At 50.0% G+C, this 16710-nt stretch overlaps 1 protein-coding gene across 2 annotated transcripts in view; it reads right to left on the bottom strand.

The window, feature by feature from the left end:
- LOC109036757 (NPC intracellular cholesterol transporter 2) overlaps nucleotides 1-16710 on the bottom strand; it is a 61441-nt gene that overhangs the window by 14529 nt on the left and 30202 nt on the right. The window lies entirely within an intron of this gene.

Genomic DNA, 16710 nt, shown 5'->3' with positions numbered 1-16710 from the left:
GGAGTATCATACATCAATGGATTCATTATGGCTTTGACTATCTAATTATAGGAAAATTTGCACAAATTAATATCGATTGAATTAAAAAATGTTGAAAAAACGCAAGCAGTCGTTGTTTTTCCCGTAAGCAGCGGTGATAAGAAATGCTGGTCGGTTCACACTTGGTTTAAGTCTCAATTTACGTCCCTTTGTGAATATTATTCAAGAGTATGAAACATTAATGGATTCACTATGGCTTTGACTACCTGTTCATAGCAAAATTTGCACAAATTAATATCGATTGAATTAAAAAATGTCGAAAAAACACAAGCAGTTCTTGATTTCTCCATAAGCCACCATGATAATAAATGCCGTTGGGTCCACACTTGGTTCACACTTTTCGGAGCACAAGCGGCTCGGAAAGGCCCGTTCATGGATTGACTTCATCGGCTTTCCAGTACATTGTACTCTATGGTCCTTCCATAGGGAACTGTAGTTCTGCTTTGGGGGACTGATTTTGGAATTGAAGATAAAAATTGATCCCTTTTAAATTTTTTGAAACTTTCTTTTCTTCACGTAGAATTTTAGTGCGAGGGTGCATGGCCCCCCTCTCCCATCCCCCATCCCCCTTCACTCTGCTCTCTAGAGACACTTAAAAAAATGCTCATACTGCCAAAAAGGCAATCATTTCCATATGAAAAATGGCACTTAGACTTAGAAAAATACGGAATCTACATAAGAAGCAGAGAGCTGCTACCTATCCATAAAATGATCCGACACCCAATTTCGCCAATATACTTGAAATTTCGCTCCCAAGTACGTATTCAGAGCAGTATAGTTCATCATTAAATAATTGGGCAAATACTTTCATTATTCCAGCTGGGTGTCCGGACTTTTTAGCGCAGGTGATTCGGCACAGGATTGTTTGGCGCGGAATTGTTCGGCACAGGATTTAACGGCACACGTTCTATACTTTTAAGAATACACAAAGGGACTGCTTAGCTTATTTTCCAGAACGATTTCCAGTCAAAATATTCTGGAGACAGGAGGACAAAGAAAGTGGAAGTTATAGGTGTGGTTGACGAAAAATTCCAAGAATTTGCTATATAAATTGTTTTAGATAGTCAAGTATGCAAGCTGCATACAAATTGCGTTAAAAAAGTGTCGTATCTTATACTATAATATAAAATAAAAAAAATGAAGAGTAACGCATTACGCATGCGCCCATTCTGCAGCCGACAATCTAAGAATCCTCCGAAAAGTTTTCGGAACTGGCTGTATAATCGCTTACTTTCACGATCAGTGCTGACTAATGCCAACCATAAAAATCGAGACTTCACCGAGTTCATAGTGGGCTCCTGGGCAACAAGGATCCGTGGAAAATCGAGATCACCTTTAGGAACACTCTGTATCTACACACTCTCCTTTATTCCGAATGACTGCTGCCAACCGCGCAAATTGAGAAGTCACTGTAACTAAAGCGTGCCTCTCTTGGCAGCAAGCATCCAAGGATCTTCTAGATCAGTTTTACGGAACACGCTGTATCATCGCTTCCTTTCTCGATCAGTGCCAACTGATGCCAACCGTGCAAATCGGGAATTCCCCGATCACAAACTGCCGCCCCCATTCGAACAAAGCATCGATGAGCCGTGCAGGTCGGTCATTTGGAACACCCTGTATCCGCGCTTTCCGCCTCCGACGCGACGGGGACGACCGCTGCCAACCGTGAAAATTGAAAATTCACCAAGTTGATACTGGCACCGGGCTCCTTAGCAACAAGGATCCGTGGAAGATTGAGATCACTTTTAGGAACACGCTGTATCTACACACTCTCCTTTTTTCGGGACGACTGCTGCCAACCATGAAAATCGAGACTTCACCGAGTTCATAGTGGGCTCCTGGGCAACAAGGATCCCTGGAAAATCGAGATCACCTTTAGGAACACTCTGTATCTACACACTCTCCTTTATTCCGAATGACTGCTGCCAACCGCGCAAATTGAGAAGTCACTGTAACTAAAGCGTGCCTCTCTTGGCAGCAAGCATCCAAGGATCTTCTAGATCAGTTTTACGGAACACGCTGTATCATCGCTTCCTTTCTCGATCAGTGCCGACTGATGCCAACCGTGCAAATCGGGAATTCCCCGATCACAAACTGCCGCCCCCATTCGAACGAAGCATCGATGAGCCGTGCAGGTCGGTCATTTGGAACACCCTGTATCCGCGCTTTCCGCCTCCGACGCGACGGGGACGACCGCTGCCAACCGTGAAAATTGAAAATTCACTGGCACTTAGCTCCTTAGCAACAAGAATCCGTGGAAGATTGAGATCACTTTTAGGAACACGCTGTATCTACGCACTCTCCTTTTTTCGGGACGACTGCTGCCAACCATGAAAATCGAGACTTCACCGAGTTCATAGTGGGCTCCTGGGCAACAAGGATCCGTGGAAAATCGAGATCACCTTTAGGAACACTCTGTATCTACACACTCTCCTTTATTCCGAATGACTGCTGCCAACCGCGCAAATTGAGAAGTCACTGAAACTAAAGCGTGCCTCTCTTGGCAGCTAGCATCCAAAGATCTTCTAGATCAGTTTTACGGAACACGCTGTATCATCGCTTCCTTTCTCGATCAGTGCCGACTGATGCCAACCGTGCAAATCGGGAATTCCCCGATCACAAACTGCCGCCCCCATTCGAACGAAGCATCGATGAGCCGTGCAGGTCGGTCATTTGGAACACCCTGTATCCGCGCTTTCCGCCTCCGACGCGACGGGGACGACCGCTGCCAACCGTGAAAATTGAAAATTCACTGGCACTTAGCTCCTTAGCAACAAGAATCCGTGGAAGATTGAGATCACTTTTAGGAACACGCTGTATCTACGCACTCTCCTTTTTTCGGGACGACTGCTGCCAACCATGAAAATCGAGACTTCACCGAGTTCATAGTGGGCTCCTGGGCAACAAGGATCCGTGGAAAATCGAGATCACCTTTAGGAACACTCTGTATCTACACACTCTCCTTTATTCCGAATGACTGCTGCCAACCGCGCAAATTGAGAAGTCACTGAAACTAAAGCGTGCCTCTCTTGGCAGCTAGCATCCAAAGATCTTCTAGATCAGTTTTACGGAACACGCTGTATCATCGCTTCCTTTCTCGATCAGTGCCGACTGATGCCAACCGTGCAAATCGGGAATTCCCCGATCACAAACTGCCGCCCCCATTCGAACAAAGCATCGATGAGCCGTGCAGGTCGGTCATTTGGAACACCCTGTATCCGCGCTTTCCGCCTCCGACGCGACGGGGACGACCGCTGCCAACCGTGAAAATTGAAAATTCACCAAGTTGATACTGGCACCGGGCTCCTTAGCAACAAGGATCCGTGGAAGATTGGGATCACTTTTAGGAACACGCTGTATCTACGCACTCTCCTTTTTTCGGGACGACTGCTGCCAACCATGAAAATCGAGACTTCACCGAGTTCATAGTGGGCTCCTGGGCAACAAGGATCCCTGGAAAATCGAGATCACCTTTAGGAACACTCTGTATCTACACACTCTCCTTTATTCCGAATGACTGCTGCCAACCGCGCAAATTGAGAAGTCACTGTAACTAAAGCGTGCCTCTCTTGGCAGCAAGCATCCAAGGATCTTCTAGATCAGTTTTACGGAACACGCTGTATCATCGCTTCCTTTCTCGATCAGTGCCGACTGATGCCAACCGTGCAAATCGGGAATTCCCCGATCACAAACTGCCGCCCCCATTCGAACAAAGCATCGATGAGCCGTGCAGCTCGGTCATTTGGAACACCCTGTATCCGCGCTTTCCGCCTCCGACGCGACGGGGACGACCGCTGCCAACCGTGAAAATTGAAAATTCACTGGCACTTAGCTCCTTAGCAACAAGAATCCGTGGAAGATTGAGATCACTTTTAGGAACACGCTGTATCTACGCACTCTCCTTTTTTCGGGACGACTGCTGCCAACCATGAAAATCGAGACTTCACCGAGTTCATAGTGGGCTCCTGGGCAACAAGGATCCCTGGAAAATCGAGATCACCTTTAGGAACACTCTGTATCTACACACTCTCCTTTATTCCGAATGACTGCTGCCAACCGCGCAAATTGAGAAGTCACTGTAACTAAAGCGTGCCTCTCTTGGCAGCAAGCATCCAAGGATCTTCTAGATCAGTTTTACGGAACACGCTGTATCATCGCTTCCTTTCTCGATCAGTGCCGACTGATGCCAACCGTGCAAATCGGGAATTCCCAGATCACAAACTGCCGCCCCCATTCGAACAAAGCATCGATGAGCCGTGCAGCTCGGTCATTTGGAACACTCTGTATCCGCGCTTTCCGCCTCCGACGCGACGGGGACGACCGCTGCCAACCTTGAAAATTGAAAATTCACCAAGTTGATACTGGCACCGGGCTCCTTAGCAACAAGGATCCGTGGAAGATTGGGATCACTTTTAGGAACACGCTGTATCTACGCACTCTCCTTTTTTCGGGACGACTGCTGCCAACCATGAAAATCGAGACTTCACCGAGTTCATAGTGGGCTCCTGGGCAACAAGGATCCGTGGAAAATCGAGATCACCTTTAGGAACACTCTGTATCTACACACTCTCCTTTATTCCGAATGACTGCTGCCAACCGCGCAAATTGAGAAGTCACTGTAACTAAAGCGTGCCTCTCTTGGCAGCAAGCATCCAAGGATCTTCTAGATCAGTTTTACGGAACACGCTGTATCATCGCTTCCTTTCTCGATCAGTGCCGACTGATGCCAACCGTGCAAATCGGGAATTCCCAGATCACAAACTGCCGCCCCCAATCGAACAAAGCATCGATGAGCCGTGCAGCTCGGTCATTTGGAACACTCTGTATCCGCGCTTTCCGCCTCCGACGCGACGGGGACGACCGCTGCCAACCTTGAAAATTGAAAATTCACCAAGTTGATACTGGCACCGGGCTCCTTAGCAACAAGGATCCGTGGAAGATTGGGATCACTTTTAGGAACACGCTGTATCTACGCACTCTCCTTTTTTCGGGACGACTGCTGCCAACCATGAAAATCGAGACTTCACCGAGTTCATAGTGGGCTCCTGGGCAACAAGGATCCCTGGAAAATCGAGATCACCTTTAGGAACACTCTGTATCTACACACTCTCCTTTATTCCGAATGACTGCTGCCAACCGCGCAAATTGAGAAGTCACTGTAACTAAAGCGTGCCTCTCTTGGCAGCAAGCATCCAAGGATCTTCTAGATCAGTTTTACGGAACACGCTGTATCATCGCTTCCTTTCTCGATCAGTGCCGACTGATGCCAACCGTGCAAATCGGGAATTCCCCGATCACAAACTGCAACCCCCATTCGAACAAAGCATCGATGAGCCGTGCAGGTCGGTCATTTGGAACACCCTGTATCCGCGCTTTCCGCCTCCGACGCGACGGGGACGACCGCTGCCAACCTTGAAAATTGAAAATTCACCAAGTTGATACTGGCACCGGGCTCCTTAGCAACAAGGATCCGTGGAAGATTGGGATCACTTTTAGGAACACGCTGTATCTACACACTCTCCTTTATTCCGAATGACTGCTGCCAACCGCGCAAATTGAGAAGTCACTGTAACTAAAGCGTGCCTCTCTTGGCAGCAAGCATCCAAGGATCTTCTAGATCAGTTTTACGGAACACGCTGTATCATCGCTTCCTTTCTCGATCAGTGCCGACTGATGCCAACCGTGCAAATCGGGAATTCCCCGATCACAAACTGCCGCCCCCATTCGAACAATGCATCGATGAGCCGTGCAGCTCGGTCATTTGGAACACCCTGTATCCGCGCTTTCCGCCTCCGACGCGACGGGGACGACCGCTGCCAACCGTGAAAATTGAAAATTCACCAAGTTGATACTGGCACCGGGCTCCTTAGCATCAAGGATCCGTGGAAAATCGAGATCACCTTTAGGAACACTCTGTATCTACACACTCTCCTTTATTCCGAATGACTGCTGCCAACCGCGCAAATTGAGAAGTCACTGTAACTAAAGCGTGCCTCTCTTGGCAGCAAGCATCCAAGGAACTTCTAGATCAGTTTTACGGAACACGCTGCATCATCGCTTCCTTTCTCGATCAGTGCCGACTGATGCCAACCGTGCAAATCGGGAATTCCCCGATCACAAACTGCCGCCCCCATTCGAACAAAGCATCGATGAGCCGTGCAGGTCGGTCATTTGGAACACCCTGTATCCGCGCTTTCCGCCTCCGACGCGACGGGGACGACCGCTGCCAACCGTGAAAATTGAAAATTCACCAAGTTGATACTGGCACCGGGCTCCTTAGCAACAAGGATCCGTGGAAGATTGGGATCACTTTTAGGAACACGCTGTATCTACGCACTCTCCTTTTTTCGGGACGACTGCTGCCAACCATGAAAATCGAGACTTCACCGAGTTCATAGTGGGCTCCTGGGCAACAAGGATCCCTGGAAAATCGAGATCACCTTTAGGAACACTCTGTATCTACACACTCTCCTTTATTCCGAATGACTGCTGCCAACCGCGCAAATTGAGAAGTCACTGTAACTAAAGCGTGCCTCTCTTGGCAGCAAGCATCCAAGGATCTTCTAGATCAGTTTTACGGAACACGCTGTATCATCGCTTCCTTTCTCGATCAGTGCCGACTGATGCCAACCGTGCAAATCGGGAATTCCCCGATCACAAACTGCCGCCCCCATTGGAACAAAGCATCGATGAGCCGTGCAGGTCGGTCATTTGGAACACCCTGTATCCGCGCTTTCCGCCTCCGACGCGACGGACGCGACCGCTGCCAACCGTGAAAATTGAAAATTCACCAAGTTGATACTGGCACCGGGCTCCTTAGCAACAAGGATCCGTGGAAGATTGGGATCACTTTTAGGAACACGCTGTATCTACGCACTCTCCTTTTTTCGGGACGACTGCTGCCAACCATGAAAATCGAGACTTCACCGAGTTCATAGTGGGCTCCTGGGCAACAAGGATCCCTGGAAAATCGAGATCACCTTTAGGAACACTCTGTATCTACACACTCTCCTTTATTCCGAATGACTGCTGCCAACCGCGCAAATTGAGAAGTCACTGTAACTAAAGCGTGCCTCTCTTGGCAGCAAGCATCCAAGGATCTTCTAGATCAGTTTTACGGAACACGCTGTATCATCGCTTCCTTTCTCGATCAGTGCCGACTGATGCCAACCGTGCAAATCGGGAATTCCCCGATCACAAACTGCCGCCCCCATTCGAACAAAGCATCGATGAGCCGTGCAGGTCGGTCATTTGGAACACCCTGTATCCGCGCTTTCCGCCTCCGACGCGACGGGGACGACCGCTGCCAACCGTGAAAATTGAAAATTCACCAAGTTGATACTGGCACCGGGCTCCTTAGCAACAAGGATCCGTGGAAAATCGAGATCACCTTTAGGAACACTCTGTATCTACACACTCTCCTTTATTCCGAATGACTGCTGCCAACCGCGCAAATTGAGAAGTCACTGTAACTAAAGCGTGCCTCTCTTGGCAGCAAGCATCCAAGGATCTTCTAGATCAGTTTTACGGAACACGCTGTATCATCGCTTCCTTTCTCGATCAGTGCCGACTGATGCCAACCGTGCAAATCGGGAATTCCCCGATCACAAACTGCCGCCCCCATTCGAACAAAGCATCGATGAGCCGTGCAGGTCGGTCATTTGGAACACCCTGTATCCGCGCTTTCCGCCTCCGACGCGACGGGGACGACTGCTGCCAACCGTGAAAATTGAAAATTCACCAAGTTGATACTGGCACTGGGCTCCTTAGCAACAAGGATCCGTGGAAAATCGAGATCACCTTTAGGAACACTCTGTATCTACACACTCTCCTTTATTCCGAATGACTGCTGCCAACCGCGCAAATTGAGAAGTCACTGTAACTAAAGCGTGCCTCTCTTGGCAGCAAGCATCCAAGGATCTTCTAGATCAGTTTTACGGAACACGCTGTATCATCGCTTCCTTTCTCGATCAGTGCCGACTGATGCCAACCGTGCAAATCGGGAATTCCCCGATCACAAACTGCCGCCCCCATTCGAACAAAGCATCGATGAGCCGTGCAGGTCGGTCATTTGGAACACCCTGTATCCGCGCTTTCCGCCTCCGACGCGACGGGGACGACCGCTGCCAACCGTGAAAATTGAAAATTCACCAAGTTGATACTGGCACCGGGCTCCTTAGCAACAAGGATCCGTGGAAGATTGGGATCACTTTTAGGAACACGCTGTATCTACGCACTCTCCTTTTTTCGGGACGACTGCTGCCAACCATGAAAATCGAGACTTCACCGAGTTCATAGTGGGCTCCTGGGCAACAAGGATCCCTGGAAAATCGAGATCACCTTTAGGAACACTCTGTATCTACACACTCTCCTTTATTCCGAATGACTGCTGCCAACCGCGCAAATTGAGAAGTCACTGTAACTAAAGCGTGCCTCTCTTGGCAGCAAGCATCCAAGGATCTTCTAGATCAGTTTTACGGAACACGCTGTATCATCGCTTCCTTTCTCGATCAGTGCCGACTGATGCCAACCGTGCAAATCGGGAATTCCCCGATCACAAACTGCCGCCCCCATTCGAACAAAGCATCGATGAGCCGTGCAGGTCGGTCATTTGGAACACCCTGTATCCGCGCTTTCCGCCTCCGACGCGACGGGGACGACGCTGCCAACCGTGAAAATTGAAAATTCACCAAGTTGATACTGGCACCGGGCTCCTTAGCAACAAGGATCCGTGGAAGATTGGGATCACTTTTAGGAACACGCTGTATCTACGCACTCTCCTTTTTTCGGGACGACTGCTGCCAACCATGAAAATCGAGACTTCACCGAGTTCATAGTGGGCTCCTGGGCAACAAGGATCCCTGGAAAATCGAGATCACCTTTAGGAACACTCTGTATCTACACACTCTCCTTTATTCCGAATGACTGCTGCCAACCGCGCAAATTGAGAAGTCACTGTAACTAAAGCGTGCCTCTCTTGGCAGCAAGCATCCAAGGATCTTCTAGATCAGTTTTACGGAACACGCTGTATCATCGCTTCCTTTCTCGATCAGTGCCGACTGATGCCAACCGTGCAAATCGGGAATTCCCCGATCACAAACTGCCGCCCCCATTCGAACAAAGCATCGATGAGCCGTGCAGGTCGGTCATTTGGAACACCCTGTATCCGCGCTTTCCGCCTCCGACGCGACGGGGACGACTGCTGCCAACCGTGAAAATTGAAAATTCACCAAGTTGATACTGGCACCGGGCTCCTTAGCAACAAGGATCCGTGGAAGATTGGGATCACTTTTAGGAACACGCTGTATCTACGCACTCTCCTTTTTTCGGGACGACTGCTGCCAACCATGAAAATCGAGACTTCACCGAGTTCATAGTGGGCTCCTGGGCAACAAGGATCCCTGGAAAATCGAGATCACCTTTAGGAACACTCTGTATCTACACACTCTCCTTTATTCCGAATGACTGCTGCCAACCGCGCAAATTGAGAAGTCACTGTAACTAAAGCGTGCCTCTCTTGGCAGCAAGCATCCAAGGATCTTCTAGATCAGTTTTACGGAACACGCTGTATCATCGCTTCCTTTCTCGATCAGTGCCGACTGATGCCAACCGTGCAAATCGGGAATTCCCCGATCACAAACTGCCGCCCCCATTCGAACAAAGCATCGATGAGCCGTGCAGGTCGGTCATTTGGAACACCCTGTATCCGCGCTTTCCGCCTCCGACGCGACGGGGACGACCGCTGCCAACCGTGAAAATTGAAAATTCAACAAGTTGATACTGGCACCGGGCTCCTTAGCAACAAGGATCCGTGGAAAATCGAAATCACCTTTAGGAACACTCTGTATCTACACACTCTCCTTTATTCCGAATGACTGCTGCCAACCGCGCAAATTGAGAAGTCACTGTAACTAAAGCGTGCCTCTCTTGGCAGCAAGCATCCAAGGATCTTCTAGATCAGTTTTACGGAACACGCTGTATCATCGCTTCCTTTCTCGATCAGTGCCGACTGATGCCAACCGTGCAAATCGGGAATTCCCCGATCACAAACTGCCGCCCCCATTCGAACAAAGCATCGATGAGCCGTGCAGGTCGGTCATTTGGAACACCCTGTATCCGCGCTTTCCGCCTCCGACGCGACGGGGACGACCGCTGCCAACCGTGAAAATTGAAAATTCACCAAGTTGATACTGGCACCGGGCTCCTTAGCAACAAGGATCTGTGGAAGATTGGGATCACTTTAGGAACACGCTGTATCTACACACTCTCCTTTATTCCGAATGACTGCTGCCAACCGCGCAAATTGAGAAGTCACTGTAACTAAAGCGTGCCTCTCTTGGCAGCAAGCATCCAAGGATCTTCTAGATCAGTTTTACGGAACACGCTGTATCATCGCTTCCTTTCTCGATCAGTGCCGACTGATGCCAACCGTGCAAATCGGGAATTCCCCGATCACAAACTGCCGCCCCCATTCGAACAAAGCATCGATGAGCCGTGCAGGTCGGTCATTTGGAACACCCTGTATCCGCGCTTTCCGCCTCCGACGCGACGGGGACGACTGCTGCCAACCGTGAAAATTGAAAATTCACCAAGTTGATACTGGCACCGGGCTCCTTAGCAACAAGGATCCGTGGAAGATTGGGATCACTTTTAGGAACACGCTGTATCTACGCACTCTCCTTTTTTCGGGACGACTGCTGCCAACCATGAAAATCGAGACTTCACCGAGTTCATAGTGGGCTCCTGGGCAACAAGGATCCCTGGAAAATCGAGATCACCTTTAGGAACACTCTGTATCTACACACTCTCCTTTATTCCGAATGACTGCTGCCAACCGCGCAAATTGAGAAGTCACTGTAACTAAAGCGTGCCTCTCTTGGCAGCAAGCATCCAAGGATCTTCTAGATCAGTTTTACGGAACACGCTGTATCATCGCTTCCTTTCTCGATCAGTGCCGACTGATGCCAACCGTGCAAATCGGGAATTCCCCGATCACAAACTGCCGCCCCCATTCGAACAAAGCATCGATGAGCCGTGCAGGTCGGTCATTTGGAACACCCTGTATCCGCGCTTTCCGCCTCCGACGCGACGGGGACGACCGCTGCCAACCGTGAAAATTGAAAATTCACCAAGTTGATACTGGCACCGGGCTCCTTAGCAACAAGGATCCGTGGAAGATTGGGATCACTTTTAGGAACACGCTGTATCTACGCACTCTCCTTTTTTCGGGACGACTGCTGCCAACCATGAAAATCGAGACTTCACCGAGTTCATAGTGGGCTCCTGGGCAACAAGGATCCCTGGAAAATCGAGATCACCTTTAGGAACACTCTGTATCTACACACTCTCCTTTATTCCGAATGACTGCTGCCAACCGCGCAAATTGAGAAGTCACTGTAACTAAAGCGTGCCTCTCTTGGCAGCAAGCATCCAAGGATCTTCTAGATCAGTTTTACGGAACACGCTGTATCATCGCTTCCTTTCTCGATCAGTGCCGACTGATGCCAACCGTGCAAATCGGGAATTCCCCGATCACAAACTGCCGCCCCCATTCGAACAAAGCATCGATGAGCCGTGCAGGTCGGTCATTTGGAACACCCTGTATCCGCGCTTTCCGCCTCCGACGCGACGGGGACGACCGCTGCCAACCGTGAAAATTGAAAATTCACCAAGTTGATACTGGCACCGGGCTCCTTAGCAACAAGGATCCGTGGAAGATTGGGATCACTTTTAGGAACACGCTGTATCTACGCACTCTCCTTTTTTCGGGACGACTGCTGCCAACCATGAAAATCGAGACTTCACCGAGTTCATAGTGGGCTCCTGGGCAACAAGGATCCCTGGAAAATCGAGATCACCTTTAGGAACACTCTGTATCTACACACTCTCCTTTATTCCGAATGACTGCTGCCAACCGCGCAAATTGAGAAGTCACTGTAACTAAAGCGTGCCTCTCTTGGCAGCAAGCATCCAAGGATCTTCTAGATCAGTTTTACGGAACACGCTGTATCATCGCTTCCTTTCTCGATCAGTGCCGACTGATGCCAACCGTGCAAATCGGGAATTCCCCGATCACAAACTGCCGCCCCCATTCGAACAAAGCATCGATGAGCCGTGCAGGTCGGTCATTTGGAACACCCTGTATCCGCGCTTTCCGCCTCCGACGCGACGGGGACGACCGCTGCCAACCGTGAAAATTGAAAATTCACCAAGTTGATACTGGCACCGGGCTCCTTAGCAACAAGGATCCGTGGAAGATTGGGATCACTTTTAGGAACACGCTGTATCTACACACTCTCCTTTATTCCGAATGACTGCTGCCAACCGCGCAAATTGAGAAGTCACTGTAACTAAAGCGTGCCTCTCTTGGCAGCAAGCATCCAAGGATCTTCTAGATCAGTTTTACGGAACACGCTGTATCATCGCTTCCTTTCTCGATCAGTGCCGACTGATGCCAACCGTGCAAATCGGGAATTCCCCGATCACAAACTGCCGCCCCCATTCGAACAAAGCATCGATGAGCCGTGCAGGTCGGTCATTTGGAACACCCTGTATCCGCGCTTTCCGCCTCCGACGCGACGGGGACGACCGCTGCCAACCGTGAAAATTGAAAATTCACCAAGTTGATACTGGCACCGGGCTCCTTAGCAACAAGGATCCGTGGAAGATTGGGATCACTTTTAGGAACACGCTGTATCTACGCACTCTCCTTTTTTCGGGACGACTGCTGCCAACCATGAAAATCGAGACTTCACCGAGTTCATAGTGGGCTCCTGGGCAACAAGGATCCCTGGAAAATCGAGATCACCTTTAGGAACACTCTGTATCTACACACTCTCCTTTATTCCGAATGACTGCTGCCAACCGCGCAAATTGAGAAGTCACTGTAACTAAAGCGTGCCTCTCTTGGCAGCAAGCATCCAAGGATCTTCTAGATCAGTTTTACGGAACACGCTGTATCATCGCTTCCTTTCTCGATCAGTGCCGACTGATGCCAACCGTGCAAATCGGGAATTCCCCGATCACAAACTGCCGCCCCCATTCGAACAAAGCATCGATGAGCCGTGCAGGTCGGTCATTTGGAACACCCTGTATCCGCGCTTTCCGCCTCCGACGCGACGGGGACGACCGCTGCCAACCGTGAAAATTGAAAATTCACCAAGTTGATACTGGCACCGGGCTCCTTAGCAACAAGGATCCGTGGAAGATTGGGATCACTTTTAGGAACACGCTGTATCTACGCACTCTCCTTTTTTCGGGACGACTGCTGCCAACCATGAAAATCGAGACTTCACCGAGTTCATAGTGGGCTCCTGGGCAACAAGGATCCGTGGAAAATCGAGATCACCTTTAGGAACACTCTGTATCTACACACTCTCCTTTATTCCGAATGACTGCTGCCAACCGCGCAAATTGAGAAGTCACTGTAACTAAAGCGTGCCTCTCTTGGCAGCAAGCATCCAAGGATCTTCTAGATCAGTTTTACGGAACACGCTGTATCATCGCTTCCTTTCTCGATCAGTGCCGACTGATGCCAACCGTGCAAATCGGGAATTCCCCGATCACAAACTGCCGCCCCCATTCGAACAAAGCATCGATGAGCCGTGCAGGTCGGTCATTTGGAACACCCTGTATCCGCGCTTTCCGCCTCCGACGCGACGGGGACGACCGCTGCCAACCGTGAAAATTGAAAATTCAACAAGTTGATACTGGCACGGGCTCCTTAGCAACAAGGATCCGTGGAAAATCGAGATCACCTTTAGGAACACTCTGTATCTACACACTCTCCTTTATTCCGAATGACTGCTGCCAACCGCGCAAATTGAGAAGTCACTGTAACTAAAGCGTGCCTCTCTTGGCAGCAAGCATCCAAGGATCTTCTAGATCAGTTTTACGGAACACGCTGTATCATCGCTTCCTTTCTCGATCAGTGCCGACTGATGCCAACCGTGCAAATCGGGAATTCCCCGATCACAAACTGCCGCCCCCATTCGAACAAAGCATCGATGAGCCGTGCAGGTCGGTCATTTGGAACACCCTGTATCCGCGCTTTCCGCCTCCGACGCGACGGGGACGACCGCTGCCAACCGTGAAAATTGAAAATTCACCAAGTTGATACTGGCACCGGGCTCCTTAGCAACAAGGATCCGTGGAAGAATTGGGATCACTTTTTGGAACACGCTGTATCTACACACTCTCCTTTATTCCGAATGACTGCTGCCAACCGCGCAAATTGAGAAGTCACTGTAACTAAAGCGTGCCTCTCTTGGCAGCAAGCATCCAAGGATCTTCTAGATCAGTTTTACGGAACACGCTGTATCATCGCTTCCTTTCTCGATCAGTGCCGACTGATGCCAACCGTGCAAATCGGGAATTCCCCGATCACAAACTGCCGCCCCCATTCGAACAAAGCATCGATGAGCCGTGCAGGTCGGTCATTTGGAACACCCTGTATCCGCGCTTTCCGCCTCCGACGCGACGGGGACGACCGCTGCCAACCGTGAAAATTGAAAATTCACCAAGTTGATACTGGCACCGGGCTCCTTAGCAACAAGGATCCGTGGAAGATTGGGATCACTTTTAGGAACACGCTGTATCTACGCACTCTCCTTTTTTCGGGACGACTGCTGCCAACCATGAAAATCGAGACTTCACCGAGTTCATAGTGGGCTCCTGGGCAACAAGGATCCCTGGAAAATCGAGATCACCTTTAGGAACACTCTGTATCTACACACTCTCCTTTATTCCGAATGACTGCTGCCAACCGCGCAAATTGAGAAGTCACTGTAACTAAAGCGTGCCTCTCTTGGCAGCAAGCATCCAAGGATCTTCTAGATCAGTTTTACGGAACACGCTGTATCATCGCTTCCTTTCTCGATCAGTGCCGACTGATGCCAACCGTGCAAATCGGGAATTCCCCGATCACAAACTGCCGCCCCCATTCGAACAAAGCATCGATGAGCCGTGCAGGTCGGTCATTTGGAACACCCTGTATCCGCGCTTTCCGCCTCCGACGCGACGGGGACGACCGCTGCCAACCGTGAAAATTGAAAATTCACCAAGTTGATACTGGCACCGGGCTCCTTAGCAACAAGGATCCGTGGAAGATTGGGATCACTTTTAGGAACACGCTGTATCTACGCACTCTCCTTTTTTCGGGACGACTGCTGCCAACCATGAAAATCGAGACTTCACCGAGTTCATAGTGGGCTCCTGGGCAACAAGGATCCCTGGAAAATCGAGATCACCTTTAGGAACACTCTGTATCTACACACTCTCCTTTATTCCGAATGACTGCTGCCAACCGCGCAAATTGAGAAGTCACTGTAACTAAAGCGTGCCTCTCTTGGCAGCAAGCATCCAAGGATCTTCTAGATCAGTTTTACGGAACACGCTGTATCATCGCTTCCTTTCTCGATCAGTGCCGACTGATGCCAACCGTGCAAATCGGGAATTCCCCGATCACAAACTGCCGCCCCCATTCGAACAAAGCATCGATGAGCCGTGCAGGTCGGTCATTTGGAACACCCTGTATCCGCGCTTTCCGCCTCCGACGCGACGGGGACGACCGCTGCCAACCGTGAAAATTGAAAATTCAACAAGTTGATACTGGCACCGGCTCCTTAGCAACAAGGATCCGTGGAAAATCGAAATCACCTTTAGGAACACTCTGTATCTACACACTCTCCTTTATTCCGAATGACTGCTGCCAACCGCGCAAATTGAGAAGTCACTGTAACTAAAGCGTGCCTCTCTTGGCAGCAAGCATCCAAGGATCTTCTAGATCAGTTTTACGGAACACGCTGTATCATCGCTTCCTTTCTCGATCAGTGCCGACTGATGCCAACCGTGCAAATCGGGAATTCCCCGATCACAAACTGCCGCCCCCATTCGAACAAAGCATCGATGAGCCGTGCAGGTCGGTCATTTGGAACACCCTGTATCCGCGCTTTCCGCCTCCGACGCGACGGGGACGACCGCTGCCAACCGTGAAAATTGAAAATTCACCAAGTTGATACTGGCACCGGGCTCCTTAGCAACAAGGATCCGTGGAAGATTGGGATCACTTTTAGGAACACGCTGTATCTACACACTCTCCTTTATTCCGAATGACTGCTGCCAACCGCGCAAATTGAGAAGTCACTGTAACTAAAGCGTGCCTCTCTTGGCAGCAAGCATCCAAGGATCTTCTAGATCAGTTTTACGGAACACGCTGTATCATCGCTTCCTTTCTCGATCAGTGCCGACTGATGCCAACCGTGCAAATCGGGAATTCCCCGATCACAAACTGCCACCCCATTCGAACAAAGCATCGATGAGCCGTGCAGGTCGGTCATTTGGAACACCCTGTATCCGCGCTTTCCGCCTCCGACGCGACGGGGACGACCGCTGCCAACTTTGAAAATTGAAAATTCACCAAGTTGATACTGGCACCGGGCTCCTTAGCAACAAGGATCCGTGGAAGATTGGGATCACTTTTAGGAACACGCTGTATCTACGCACTCTCCTTTTTTCGGGACGACTGCTGCCAACCATGAAAATCGAGACTTCACCGAGTTCATAGTGGGCTCCTGGGCAACAAGGATCCTGGAAAATCGAGATCACCTTTAGGAACACTCTGTATCTACACACTCTCCTTTATTCCGAATGACTGCTGCCAACCGCGCAAAT

Source organism: Bemisia tabaci, chromosome 7 (assembly GCF_918797505.1).
Source record: "Bemisia tabaci chromosome 7, PGI_BMITA_v3".
Classification (NCBI taxonomy): Eukaryota; Metazoa; Arthropoda; class Insecta; order Hemiptera; family Aleyrodidae; genus Bemisia; species Bemisia tabaci.
Note: the sequence above shows the minus strand (reverse complement) of the source record. Positions and strands in the feature narration are given on the sequence as shown.